This window comes from Anopheles merus, unplaced genomic scaffold (assembly GCF_017562075.2).
Source record: "Anopheles merus strain MAF unplaced genomic scaffold, AmerM5.1 LNR4000159, whole genome shotgun sequence".
Lineage (NCBI taxonomy): Eukaryota > Metazoa > Arthropoda > Insecta > Diptera > Culicidae > Anopheles > Anopheles merus.
The window spans coordinates 1-14,783 of NW_024427739.1; the positions used below are offsets into that span (position 1 = coordinate 1).

The 14,783-nt window shown below is 47.0% G+C and overlaps 1 long non-coding RNA gene across 2 annotated transcripts; it reads left to right on the top strand.

Annotated features, from left to right (window-relative positions):
• Positions 1-9,520: 9,520 nt before the first annotated feature.
• Positions 9,521-10,906, top strand: LOC121601737. 2 transcript variants are annotated; one of them, XR_006006175.1, is made up of 3 exons: positions 9,521-9,779; positions 9,869-10,296; positions 10,458-10,906. It is a non-coding gene; the product is annotated as an uncharacterized LOC121601737 (long non-coding RNA). The 2 variants fall into 2 exon arrangements; XR_006006174.1 differs by having other exon boundaries at positions 9,521-9,820; positions 9,988-10,296; positions 10,458-10,905.
• Positions 10,907-14,783: the final 3,877 nt, after the last annotated feature.

Sequence of the window (14,783 nt, forward strand, 5' to 3'; positions counted from 1 at the left end):
CTTCGCGCTTTGGATTTGCTATTTGCACGCCCGCAGCTCTCCTTTATCGACATAAATTAATCTCTCCCACCCTCCTTGCGGGCAAAAGTTGAAGGAAAAAAATGGAAACCGATTCCAACCCTGTTCAAACTTACGTGCCAAGCGGGCTGCAATTGCCAGCCGTCCCTATTGCACGATTGCATTCCGTCACGAGCGCATTTCCGTGAGATGCAGAATGAGAGGGGGAATTGAGCACTTTTTCGAACGGGCAAAGAATACTAACTGATCGAACAAGATCCCGAACGAACGGTTGGGAGTTTCTATTTTTTTTTTCTTTTTTCCTACACAGCGATGTTGTGAACCGGTTTGTTTTTGCTTTTTTGAACCATCGATCCTCAAAGAATGTAATAACCGAGCTGTAATGTACAAACATACCATTCTTTTTTTGCTGGAAACACAGCATTAAGTCGATCGATTGCCATTGACCAGCTGCATTGATCTGGCCTCAGAAGTTCATGCTTAGGACATTTTCCAGAGTATAACAACAGGTGTGTAGACGAAACTGTAACCAAAAATGCGATGTTCTTGTTTGAATGTATGCACTTCTAGATCATGTATTACCAACGACTGTAGCTTGTTTGCGTAGGTTTTTGGGACAATCGGGGCTCGAAAAATTCTTCGCCCTAGGGCAGGTTCACTACAAGAACGAGTATTATTTATAGCCACACAGAGAGAACGCACATGCGGGCGCATGGACTTTGATGATCATATCAGTACTACACTTGCAGCATTCAAGCCACAGCTGAGCACATGCTTGTCCAAAGTCGAACAGCCCTCGTCGTCTTGACAGGTAGGAATGTGTACATGCAGTACGTGCAGGGAAGTAGTTAGCCTTCGACTTCCTTCTGACACTTGCGCTGCCGGTACCGGTTCTGCCGAGATCGGGAAAATTGAAACCATCGCCAACGCTACCACACCACATGGTTCAATTATACGCCAGCACTCTGTCTTTGATTGGTGGCAGCACTGGAAAGATACAGTAGTGACGTTTCCAGCTTACTTTCAATTCCTTGGCAGCTCCAACACTTGGCAGCTCGGTGTGGTGTATTTGTTTACAAATCATCTCACACCTGCCATCCCGAAGTGCTTTCGAATGAGCTAAATCAATTTGTCGATCTTCTAGAAGAGAGCATCGATGCACGTGTCTAGCTGATCGTGACGGGCTTATGAAGCTACGTCCACTTGTGGACACAACCATTTAGCAGCACTCCGCAGCCCGGGCGAGTTTCCAAACATTCGTTCCAGCTACAACCTTGGAGTGCGAGAAGGAGACTAACGCAGATGTGTAGCAGTCTGGTAGTGGATCTGCTTTTTTTGGCACTAAAGACGATTACACAGGGGCTGCAAGGGAGTGGTGGAATGGAGGTAGTAAATATAGCACGGTTTTGAAGAAAATAAAACTCATCCCAACGCTAATCAATCCCCAATGCGCGGCTGGCCTCGTTCGAGTGTTGCTAAATAAAAGTGGCGAGCGATGGAAATACCAGCACCGTCATTGTGCGTGACTCTCGCCGCGTTACATTGCGAGGAAAGCAGCCGACGACAATGGTCCAAAGGGTAAAAGAATGCTCACGTGATGCTACATTTGGCGGGTGAGCTGACCACACGCCCCAACATTGCCCATCCCAGGCCGGGGGATGGTAATTATGGCGAGCGAAAATATCTTTAGCAAGTGTCCGCCCATCGCAACGGAACGGGTGGCAGGGAGGCGGCAGTGTTTGTCCTTTCTGGCCAGCGTGCGATGTAAACATTTTAGCGCACCCGAGGTGCCATGCAACAGCACATGGTACATTCTTGGGTCATTTTCTTTTGACTTTTTTAGTCGGTCGGAAGGTTCTGGTTGGAGGACGGAAATAATTTTCCTGGACGATGGCTACCAGGTGGAGGTTGCCGTGTGTTTACTTTAGCTCGAAACGCTGGCCCTCAATGCCTCAACGGTGGAAGGTTTTTCATACAAACTTGCACTCTTGGCTGAAGGTTGTCTTACTGGTGCTTGTTTTGGGAACTGACGCTAAGACATTGGGTTGTATACTTGCCTTCGAGGGAATAATGTTGATGAGTTTTCATAGAATCATAAAAAAGACTCCCTTAACTCTGATGATTATTTAAAATAACACTAGATAACTATAGAAATGTATCTCATGGAACTTTCTGATGTTATTATGTGTGACGTAATATTTTGTTTTAATAATTTTTTTAATTTTTAACATCTATCGGTCAACATCGATCAATTCTTATGAGAAAAAAACCTACCTCTAAAAACTAAGATCTAATAGCTAATGCGTGTGGTTTTATATGTTAACATCGTTTAAGGCATCAGATGTCAAAATAAATATGAAATTAAAATATCATTCCCCAATTGTCATCTTCCAACTATCAACCGTCATGCATGTTCTGTTTCACTACATTCTTGCACATTGTTACAATCAAATACATCCAAAACGTTATTCATATTATTCAGCCATACCCAAGAGGATCTGACTGATCTACTTCCTTTCGTTGAACCGGATTGATCAGCATTAAAACGGCTCGTGCAAAAAACAACGCATCCCAACTGACAACGTACTAAATTTAACGGGTTGAATCATCAACTGCCAACCTTTCATGCCCAGTAACTGTGCTTCAAAATGAAGTTCAAGATCTTGCCAGTACGCACCGATCCGTCTCCGGTATTTGCCGGAGCACGGAATCAAGAAACCACTTACCCTCTTACAGCACCCGTCCCAACCCGAGCGGAAGAAACCCCCGTCCCCTAGCTTCGCCGGTCAACGTTTGCGATCGCGCGATGACGCCGTTGGATTGATTTTAAATGGCAAAAACGTGCGCCCGTGCCTGTTTGCGATCAGCAACCGTTGCCGTGTGCGCAGGTTGCGTCTCGTTCAAGTTGTCCCACGGCCCCGCTCTCCCCACCCTAGGTCGGGGCGACCAGAGACTAACGTTCCGGGCGTGTATTAGCTTACAAAAGAGCTGCTTAAAGCTGTCCCTTCACTTCTCTCCCGGTGGAGGTGTCATGAGAAGTTCAAATCCTACTAGATTGTATATAGCTGGGGTGTTTATGAACAAAATATAGAGAATTTTTTGTTAAACATAAAGCTCAAACTTCACACATGGTCCATCATATCAGATTTATTATAAATCACGCTAAATTCCCACGCGGTCCTGTGAACACTAGACACTTATCAATCAGTGCCTTTGTCCATCCGCTAACGCAAACACTCGTCAAGAGATCGTCCGAGCGCCAAACGAATGCGAACGCGGAAATTGATCACCGATCGGTCGTACCGTTGTTGTCGTCGTGCCCGCGGTCGACAGACCAGCGGAGCAAAAAAAAATAGTAATACACGCACACACACCGCATCGAAACCTTACTATACCGGTTCGCCAACTGGTGTTATTCATGGTATGGGCCGTGGTATTTGTCGCACTCTGCGTCAACGTGTGACAGCGCGGGGTTGCCTTTTTTGCCTCTGCCATCGCCTGCATGCACATTCTTTGTTCTCCCACGGAGCAAAACAGCATAAACACAGCGCTCCACACCCGGTGCTTTGAGGGCGGCCAAACGCGCGTTGACCAGCATACGATGGTTTGCCGCGAGAACGCGAACGCTCAACTGATTTCCATAGAGGTGGCATGCGAAATTAAAATTCCGACCAGATCGGATCGACGTGGTTGGGATGGTACCAACCGTTGGCACGTAAAAACCTAACAAATAGTAGCCTAAAGATATGATAAGAGCAAGCGGCAAGAAAAAAAAAGAATACAAAAAAATGATAGGCGAGACGAATTGAACCAACCGAAGAAACCACCCCGTGCGCTGTGTGTGTTCGTGCGACACACTTGCGCGGCTCCATCGCGCGAGAGGCAAGACGGCAGCAACAGTGTTGCCAGTGCGCCACACAGTGATCATGTGGTATTTTGGGGTATTTTTTTTTTTTTTTGGTTGGTAGATGTTGCTCTTGTGTCTTCCTCTTGTCTTGAGATCCCTCGCACTTCGCACCCCTTACTTCCTGCCGAAAGTGTTGTTGAGCGGCTCGTGAGTCGCGCTAAAAATAGCCACGGCACGCATGACCAGCATCGTCGGGGCGGTGACCACGCGAAACATGTGCGGATTCAACGCAAACATATTAATCGACCAGTCTGTACGCACATAAAGTATATGTGTGTGTGTGTGTGTGTGTGTGTGTGTGTGTGTGTGTGTGTGTGTGTGTGTGTGTGTGTGTGTGTGTGTTTGATGGGTGTGTTTTTTGTTGCTCCTCCGCTAGATCTTCTTATTTTTTTCTTTTTAACGTGGTATGAGTAAAGTGTTTAAAAATCCAGCAACGACCGTTTGCACAACACGCAAGAAAAAAAGGCTTTACAAAACGTGATCACTGGTCCGTACCTAAATGGCAAGATGAGTTGCGAAGAGTTATTTTATCCACCATTCACTCGTACGATAGATTGTTTTTGCGATGCGACACACATGTTCCGTGGAGGTTTGGGCTAACTTATCTTCTTCGTGTTAACAGCGTTCAATCGAGCAATAACAGACGATAGAAATTTTGAACTATTTGTTTAATCGCCTCCAATAGGTGGTTTTTCTAGCACACGTGTTTCGTCGGGCATGTGCCTCCACCGTTAAGAGTTTTAACAGCTGCTATGCCCTGTGGTGATCTCATACCAATTTTACACCGTATTATAAACATTGAACGTACTTTGTGACTCAGAAATAACCACTGCAAAGAGAGCTACAGAACCTAACAAAAATCCTTCTCAAAAAGAACGAAGTTCAAATTGCTTGAACGACAACACAAAAAAAAAAGCAAACGCTTCAAGTCTGCTGCCGCAGCAACCTAATAGCAGTCTCCATCGCAACTGCGGAAGCATAATCGGCTTTTCCGGCGAACGATTTTGCCTGGGTGTGTGTTGCTGTTGAACAGCGATAGGTTTTGCTGTTTGCTGTTGTTGCTGTTGTGCGGCGTGCCAGTAACGGTTACGAGGTTACGGAGTTGAAGGCTGGAAAAACGTATGACCCAGACTATAATTTGCTGTCGGGAAAGCGGCGGCACAAACCCACCACACCGAGCGGACGCAGCGAGCCGCTCGCTCACACACATGCCGGTACACGTGACGGAAATTTTTTCACCTAACACCCGCCTCCCCAAAGCCTGCGTCCACCGTGCGCGAAGGGTTGGGGCGCGATCGGTTCACTTGGCAACAGGCAGCGGCAACGGCAACAACCGGTCTGTTGGAGGCTCTAGCGAGCGGATGGGGGTTGAGTGCGATCGGTTAGATAGAGGCACTAAATTGGTGCAGGATTGAAAAGTTCATGTCGGACGCTAATAGTAGCGGCACTTTCAGTGGCAGTCTACAAAAGCATTATTCATTTTAGAACTTTGATATACTTAATTGAGTTAGACTCCTCAAAGGAGGACATTTTCATTAATTATTGAAAGTAGCTAATGAGTCAATGATGCTAAGCACCATAGACGCAGTCATTCGGAAAAATGTCCAGACGAATGAAGACATTCAATATTTGGGAATATTTCCTTCAATGATGCGCTCTACCAGCTGCTCAAGCACACTAAAGACATCGCGGCTATGTCTTGCATACCAGCAGGAAAAGAAAAAAACGATACTTCAAGTATTCCTGCTGCAACCTAGCCATTTGCCAGCAATCAAACGCTTAGTACGGTTTACCAAGTAATAAAACATTAATAGCGATGTGTTGAACAAAAGTATTTATAACCCATCAGCAATAGCGTCACCGCGTTGGCATGTTATCGTTTACAGCCTAACACAGCGTGCCGCACTGACCAGCGAACAAGGATAAAGATAGCAGCAGCTTTCCTTCCTGCCCGAAGGATTCCAGGGAAATCCCCCACGGCATCGGGTTGGTAGCTGTTGTATTTTTAAAGTGGTGGAAAATAAACCACCCACCACACCTTGACGCGCAGCACATCGCGTGACGGAAACGTGACGCAAATAGTGTGCACACGAACGGCATGCGGCCCTAGCACCATGCCGTGCCGGATGTGTTTTATGCTGTGCGGCGCAGCCGTGGTAAGCTGACCGGCACTCGGGGGAAAACTATTTTCTTGCTCCTTTTTTTGAAGCAAAAATGGTTCCTGCTGCTTTGCTAAAACAGTCCACCTTGACCCTTTTTTAATGTAAGTTTGACAATTTGATAGTTAGCTAATTTACACCAGGGTGCAAAAACAAGACAAATCTGTCATCGTTTCAAATATTCGTTATCAAAATTTCTTGAAGCGCTTGTTTTTGTTTGTTTCGGGGCAAAGTCACTACAAGCGCATTGCTAAAAATAAACGCACGCAAAATTATACATGATCGTGATAAAAAAAACAACTTGGTAAAATGAGTTGCTCAAAACATGACTATAAATAAAGTGTCGTTGCGCTTGGAGTGCCAAGCCGATCGTTACGCCGATGCAGCCAACCACCTGAATCGAATGATGGTCAAACAAACAAATGTAACTTCTTCGCCACACTTGCAATGGCCAAAGCAATGGCGTATGTCACCAACGGTAGAAGGAAAAAAGCTGTGAGGAAAAACAAAACATGCTCGTCATCTTCGTCAGCATTGCTATCAGCGTTGACCTCTGTTGGCAGTCGAAAAGAAACGGACTTTCCGTACCAGCTGGAAATGCGCGAGTTCTAGGAGATTCAACTGGTGCGCGAGTTTGGTTTCGGTTCGCAAATTCCATCATCGTACGACCGGGACCCCCGCCGGTGCAGACCTCGGTGACCCTTGCCGTGCATGACGTAAAGATCGCGTCCCTTTCACAGGCGTAGCTGGGTCGTAATGTCATCTTCATCCAGTCCAGTTCTCGGCGATCCAGAACCCCATCGGCTCGGACTCGGCGTCCAAAATAGGAATACACGCAAGCGCTAAGAAGCAGTTCGTGATAATGCTTGTCTACCTTTTTTTATGCTTACTCATGTTATTTGGGGGGTGCGGGAGAGGAGTAGGAGGGAAGTAGAATTTGGTACACGACAACCACCCAGTGGACAACACGCGCACATTTGTTTTGTTTTGTTTGATTTCGGTTGGCTGTTTGTGGCTGCGCGTTGTGCGATAAGTTTCGCATCGTAATGCTGTTGCTAAGCATTGTCGGCAACAACGCAGCTCGAAGCATTTCGGTTGCATCTTCCCATCCCGTCGAGTGACCAATAATTTTGGGAGCTTCTTTTTTTTTGCTGCTAACTGTCAAATTAAAGCTGCTAAATTAAAGCTAAATTAAAGGACGAACGGTACGGTTCACCTCCGCGGTGACGAACTAATCGGAGCAGAAACCACTATCTTGTGCACAAATCGATTCCCGCTGTATTTACGATACACCACCATGCGCAATGCGTTTACCAAGTGGTCATTCATGCAGTGGTTTTCCGTTGGTAGGACATTCTACGTTTACGCGATGTCGAAACCGGCAGCAGCGGCAGCAAAACGTCGAGAGCATTCGACGAAAACAGATGAATAAATCTCACGCCATCCGAGCACCCAACCCATCTGTCCAACTGGCGCTCCTTCTGTCCGAATCGAGTGTGTGTGTGTGTTGGTCTGGCTGGCGCGGGACGAGGAATTTGGGTTTTTACGGTGAAGGGAAAACACAAATATACACATCCCACAATGTTCACCCTGCCCCGCCCACGCACTTTATGCTCGATCGGGCGCAAATGCGTGCAAAAATAGCATCCTGCTTTTAAATATAGCACATCATGTGTTGATCAAGATCAGCTACTTGTGTTCGCACGGCTCAAGTCAGCTGTAGCTTTCCGAGCCGGATCATTGCTGCCACTTTAATGCCGAGCGAAATTAATTTAAAAGATGCGATATTTCGTTACATCTGAGGCGTTTCGGAAGCACTTGCAAATATATTGGTAAGTCGGTAAGGTCAGCGTCTGCAATTAGCACGGATTTTGAAACATGAACCTAAAAGGAACGATTTTGCAACTGAACCACAACATTCCACCAGGGATCGTTGCGGTGAACCAGATAAGCGACCAAGATATAAGCAAATCACACACACATACACAGTCAGCACCGTACATTTCCGGTTGGTTCTTATCAGCGTATCAAAAGCATTGCATCAAAACAGTTCATCAGTGTAGTTTTCTTTTTTCTTTTGTTGTTAAACCCGTCCCAGACATATACTCGCCCCGCGTTTATCGATTGATTGACGCGATTCGCGGCATTATCTAGCAACTGGAACACGTGAGACGGGGCGGCGAACCAGTCAGGGGTTTGCATGCTTTATCGCCAAAGCCTATCCGCCATTCTTTCTTGCTCGCTAGCAAGTGCTTCCCCTTTTTCACAATGATAAGCACCCGTAAGCGCGAAGTTGCCTCACTCCGATGTCGTTCCCCCTCCCAAATAAATGTTTGATGCGTAAATGCGAAATTTCCTGCAACTACATTAGCACATCGGTTCAGGGCGTTGGAAAGGGTATTTTGCGACGTAGGATTTTCCTGTCCCAGCAGAAAACTAACGGGACGCTGCACCCCCCGCTCCCAGCCAGTTTGCAACGTGTTGCCGCGCGTCCTACCACGGCCATATCAACGGGCGGGCTGAGTCATGCGCGTTGATCACGTGATCGCGCGCGGGGTGTTAACGCGACGATGGCAGCAGGCAACAGCAACAAGCCAATTTGCTCTCGAGGAAGATCTCGCTTTGCCTGATTACGACGGAGAGGGGAGGTGGGAGGCGTTGTTTGCCGCTCGCCACTGGCCTTTACTTGCCGTTTTGCGTGTGCCGTAATCAGCGGAATTGCGATGTGTGCCACGCACACAGTAGTCGCCGCGCTGGTGAACGGAATAACTGTATCCTTCAATTGGGCTTGAAGATGTTAGCCAGGTGATTCTGGAGCAACGTTTCAATTTCGCTAAACCCTTCAGGAATTAGTTTCATGAGGGTGATCTTTTTCCAATGTTTGGCACGTTAAGGATTACGTTTACCGGTGACGATTGTTTCAATTTTATTTGAATGCTTCTTCCTCGTGAGGTTAAACACCTCAAAGATCTTTGTAATACGGTCAAGCTGCGTCACTCTAGAGGCTCTTGAGCTCTTAGAAATTACGCTTCGCAGCGACATCCTCACACAATCTCTCGCTGTTGGACGTCAACAGCTTTATGCACTCCACAACAGCTAGATGATGTGCGGACCCGTAAACAAGTGCTACTCATTGCTCCATGATTGGACCCATCACACAGCAGGCACTCGACTCGGGCCGGGTCTGGATCACCTGACACAGCGCGGACGCCAGACAGGCGCTCCTCTCTTCCCGCGCACACGCACACAGCGCCACTTGTCTGGCACGGGACTCGGGCCACGGCCGATGCACTGGGTGGCAGCGGCACATACGCCCTTTTGCCCGGACCAGTTAACACACACCAGACATCGCACCCCCTCGATGGTTGGCCATCTTGTAAATGTATGTGTGCTGCCTCGCACCCGTGTGCCACACGTGATAACAATTTCTATCACAATTTGTTGGTGTCCATGTGTGTGTGTTTGTATGCTATTATGATTATTGAGACGAGAAAGGCATGCATTGTTGTTGTTTCTTGGCTCTCTTTCTTCGCAACCTTTTTCACCCGCCCAGACGGTTAGCGAATGAACTCTTATCAGTGCCAGAAATAGCATCGTGTCAACAACAACCAGCAGCAGCCAACAACTTGTAGGCCAAGCTCTAGGTCTTTCCATCCACAGCACTGGACAACCGATAAACTGGCTCGGGGATTGAGGTTTTGCGTTTGCCATGTTGTTGCATACCATTGTAAACATTGTAATTTCTTCTTTTCTTCCTTGTACAACACACCGCTACCCCTCGTAGCTTCAAACCACAGATCAAACCGCATGTATTAACAACCCCAACAACTAAAATCGTTCATTTTACCAAGCAAAGTCCTAAACCCAAAACCAGCTGAATTTCTAGCCTTCCACTTGTGACAGCCTACGTGACCGAACTGGATCACTATCGCGAGCGGAAATGGAGTTCGGGTGTACCAGGGCGACACCTGCACAGGGGTCAGCGGGTCGCGGTTAGCGTTGGCCACGTTTCCGACGGTCCGCTCTGGCTTTGTGTGCGTTCGCTCGTCGGTCGTACGCACACCGAGACCCCGGACTGTTATCTACCACAACATACACCGAAACCGAACTACGACACAGACAGCTCCGTCCCATTGTTGATAAGCCAGCCGCGGTAACTTGCCGCGAGCACCGATGGCGAGCACCCGGTACTAAAGCGAGCTGGTGGACGAGGTACGTTTTGAGTTAGCTCTTTGAAGCAGTTTGCCAGAGTTTGCTACCCCAAACCCTGCAAGACATCATCAGCTAGACACATCAGCACAGGGTGGGCGAAAAGGCACAACAAAGAGCCTCATTTTGTTATCGACGGGCATCTCTCTATTTGTTTGCATTAGGACCACATTCCTCCGGGGCCACTTGACGCCTGGGCCTGAGGGCGAGCGCTGGCTTAAACACCAAAGAGGCAGAAAAACCACCCGGCCAACAACCTGACGTCAGGCGAGTCAAGAGGGCTTTTGCTCATCGGTACACGGTACACGATTAGCACCTAGCAGGGTGGTGCTTTTTGCTGTTGATTTTGCAAACAGGGAAGTGGACGAGGCCATCGGTGTGTCGTCGGTGGTCGTCGGTACTGTTAAATCCCTTCTCCACTTACACGTGACCACTTGCCGCGCGTTCGGGAAGGGTATAGGGATTGTTGCCTGCTGCACCACAAATAAGTCATCAATAACGTCGTCAATAAATGGTGTACTTGTTAAACACGAAACGTTTTAATTTCCTGTATATCAAGGAACAGGTAGGCCATTAAGTTTGTTCTAAATTTCATGCAAATTAAACAACCAATGATGAAGCAATACGGCCCGAACCGTTCTTTCCGAACCAATGCTTTTTTTTACTTCTTGTTTGTTGTGGCGTATCTATGTGTGGCTGGGTGCGCACAAGTATCGAACTTTCCCAGTTCTCCATTAGCATTGTAGAACTAATGCACGGTTCGCGATAAAACGCCTTCGGTTAGCTGGTTCGCGCAGTTTAAAATCGAGTATCAAATCGGTAAAAATACAACGCACACCGTAAGCGCACCAACGGAACACAGAGGACGTGCGACACGCCACGGGCTTGTTGAGGTGCGGTGCGTCGGCTCTGTGTCAGCACATTCGATCCTCGCGGCACAAAACCGGTCCAATGTTCAACAGGCCAGCAAACCATACTCGCGTCCGGTCCCGTCCCGTCTCCCGCTAATAGTAAAGGAGCAACCTTGACAGAGGTCAAGAATTTACCGTGCAACGGACCCCCGGACCGGGCGGGCGAGCTTCTTCGATATGCTGCGCGCTATTTATTTAGTACACGAACCGCACTTCCCGCACATTTCTCCGCAGCGCTCGCTAGACACTGCCGAGGCACCAGTCGGACCTCGCAGCATCGCGCTGTGACTTCTTGTCTTGTCTATCCCGCACAGATCATCCGCAGCAGTAGCCTTCGGCGAGTGTGTGTGACTTACCTCTCGTATTTCAAAGAATGCGGTGCATGACCATTCGCTGCTTCCCAGTACGCTTCCATGGTGCTCTTTGGTTCCGCTTTGCGCTGCAACTTCTCGAACGTTACGAATACGGGAAAAAGTGATCGCACTTGCTGCCACCAACTTAGCACTGCACTTTTCGCACCTTGATCGCACGCCCTGGTACTATGCTGCTTTTTTCTTTTTTTTTGTTAGATTTCTGTTCTGTTTATGTAAAGTTCACACTTTACTGGAAAGGTCCGCTGGCACAGCTGTTGGCCAACACCACCTTAGACGTCCGTTTGTTTGTTTGTTGTTTTTTTTCACGAAAACTTCAGAACAGCTTGGGACACTTGCTTCTACTGCGTGTATTACCCGCTACCACAAAACCAGAGACCGTCTCTAGGCGTATTGCGACTCGAAGTCACTCGTCGGGTCGGTACAGGCGCGTACTGGCGGAATCCTGAACTGCACTGAACGAGTGCTGAACGAGGGCTGGGAGGCAATTGCTTCAGGTTCTAAACAGGGCGGTGGTGGCCGGAGTCAGCTTCTACGGGCTTTCACGGATGCTGCTGGACCGGGTGGTAGTGCGAGCGATACAGACAAACGGGTCGTGCGGTGTTTTCCTCGTGCCGGACCGTCCCTCTATGATGTACCAGACGGAGCAGAAGTGCGTGTAGCGCGGTTTGCGGAAAAACGAACGGACACGTTTGTTGTTATCGAGCAGGAGCGTATTCTTCCCGGTCACTGCCGCTTTACACATGAAATCCGTTGTGGAGGGTACGGTCGGAATGGAAAATGGAAGAAAAATGGAAAGTGTTGCGTGGCGGTACACGCAGCTGTGTCCAGTTGGGGTGGGAGAGTGTTCTCTCTTTCTCTCTAGGGAAAACTAGCACGTGCGTCTCACACGAGCCTTTTCTGCTGTACACAGAAGGGTGAGCTTTTCCTTTGATTTGACCTTTACTCCACTTCCTGTTGCACACTCTCTCTCACACACACAGCCTCTCGCGCAATTGAACAGTCGCTTCTACTTGATTATGTACTTAACACTGGAATTCACGAAGAACTTATACATGAAGACGGTTTTCGGGGACGTTGAGTCGATCGCTAAAAAGGATTGGGTCAGCGTTGCCTGCCCTTCTGCCTTTTGAGTGACTCTTTCTCGCTCTCACTTTCGCTCACGCCTACCCAACCGGAACTTCCTGTCCAGCACAGGACTTCACAGGTGGGTTCGGAATTTCACTGATTTTTCACCAACTATGGCGACACTGGCTATGTTCCTCGCTCTAAACTGGCGGCTCTTTTTGATTGATTTTCTGCTATTTACTCTCCCGCGAACAACGCTTCCTGGCACTGTACGGCAACCACACAAATGAACAAACTTGCACACACAAACACACACATACACTACCACAGAATCGTCTGGCTTCTTGCTGATCGGACGAAAATAGACTCTCACTTGTCGACACGTGTGATTGCTTCGCTGTTTTGCTTTAAATCAATAATCACATCCACATGGAATGGTACACTTTTTGCTCCCCTGCAGCTCTCACGTACTCGTTGTGCGCTACTGTGCAAGTTTTAGAACTCAATTGCTGCCTCCGAAAAAACCTCCAAATGCACTTTCGTCGAGATCTGCGATACCGGAATTGTAGCTTGCACCAAATGCCTACACACCACACTCGCTTAGACGCACACTGCACACATTTAGATACGGCTGGTCTTCAACACATACTCTCACTGCAATTATTTTTTTAATTTTCAACAAAACACCCACACGCCTTACTTTCAGTACACTGATTTGATCATTAGGCAGACTTGCACTGATGGTGCATCTGCAGCACAAAATCACACCGGCAAAGCGGCCTGTAAGCGAAACGGTTGCAGGGTATTTTTCCTCTTCACTCAGCGCACATTACACACATCGGACATCCGGCCAACTATCTGCGGTAAAGGCACAGGGAACGGCAAAGACAGAAACGCTACTAGCGGTCGCGGACTGGTCAGTGGAAGTTTTGCTGCGCACACCACGTGTACTACGCCAGAAGCTGCGGATGAATGTCGAAAAGAGGCGGGCGCTCGCGACTGTCATTGTTAAAATACTCTCCACCCGCACACACACACACGTAAATACGCAAGCGCTTACACAGCCCCGTGAGTACACGTTTGCCCCATCGCTCTCTCGCTCACTCATTCGCTATTTCCGACACACGGCTGTGATGCGTATACAGCGATGTAAAGAATGCGAGAAGGAATTCCGCTCTCACTCACGCTCCCGCTCGGTTGCAGGGTTAGTAGATCGAATGTTTTGTAGTTGTAATGACCAATTTAAATCTTATTCATTTATTTATGTATTTGTTTTTATTACGACTTTGATCTGAACATTGAATTTTTAATGTACAACTTTTTATTATCTCGATTGACAATGCAACACAACATAGGTTTTCTGTAAATTTTGATTTATGATTATTTCCGTTTGATAAACAAGACATACATATGTTTAGCATATGTCAAACATCATGTTATTGTATTCCCTTCATAAAAATGATAAAAATGTTTAAAATCGCTTTAATTTGTGTCTTGTTTGCCATGAGATTAGAAAATGATTATTAGTGTACCATGAATTTATTGCCGTTTATTCAGAGGTTTTAGTTATGCTATAAGCAATTTTTCCAGTGAGTTTCGGGGGTCCTGAGTGGTAGGAAGAGTTGAAGCCCCGCTGTACATGGTGACCGAGGTGGAGGGTAATGAGACGATCTCCCAAATCTCTCCCATATCGACGGGGCCCCTGTCGGCCGTTCGATTCGCCCTCTGTCAAAATCACAACTGCCTTTATCTTCGTATCAATAATAATAAATCAAATTTGTTTTTATTTATTAGATTATTATAATTAGACTTTTTAATTATTGAAACCCCTGTTTGAATTTTCACCTCTTTGTTGTATCATTTTTTCAATTATCTCATTTTCTAACAGAAGACAATTCAGATAGTTCATGATTTTAACATGATTTCATAGGTAGTTTTTATGTACTATTTCAATGCAAAGTTGCATGATCTGATTTGGGATTAACAGAAAAAAAAACTAGATACATTTCACCGTGTGAGCAAATCATGATTTTATAATTATTGCTTTCACAAAATTTCTGTTTTGTTCATGTAAAAGAATTGATTGTAAAAAAATGTTTGTATTTGCAATATATGACAACCACCACATTTACTGATACGC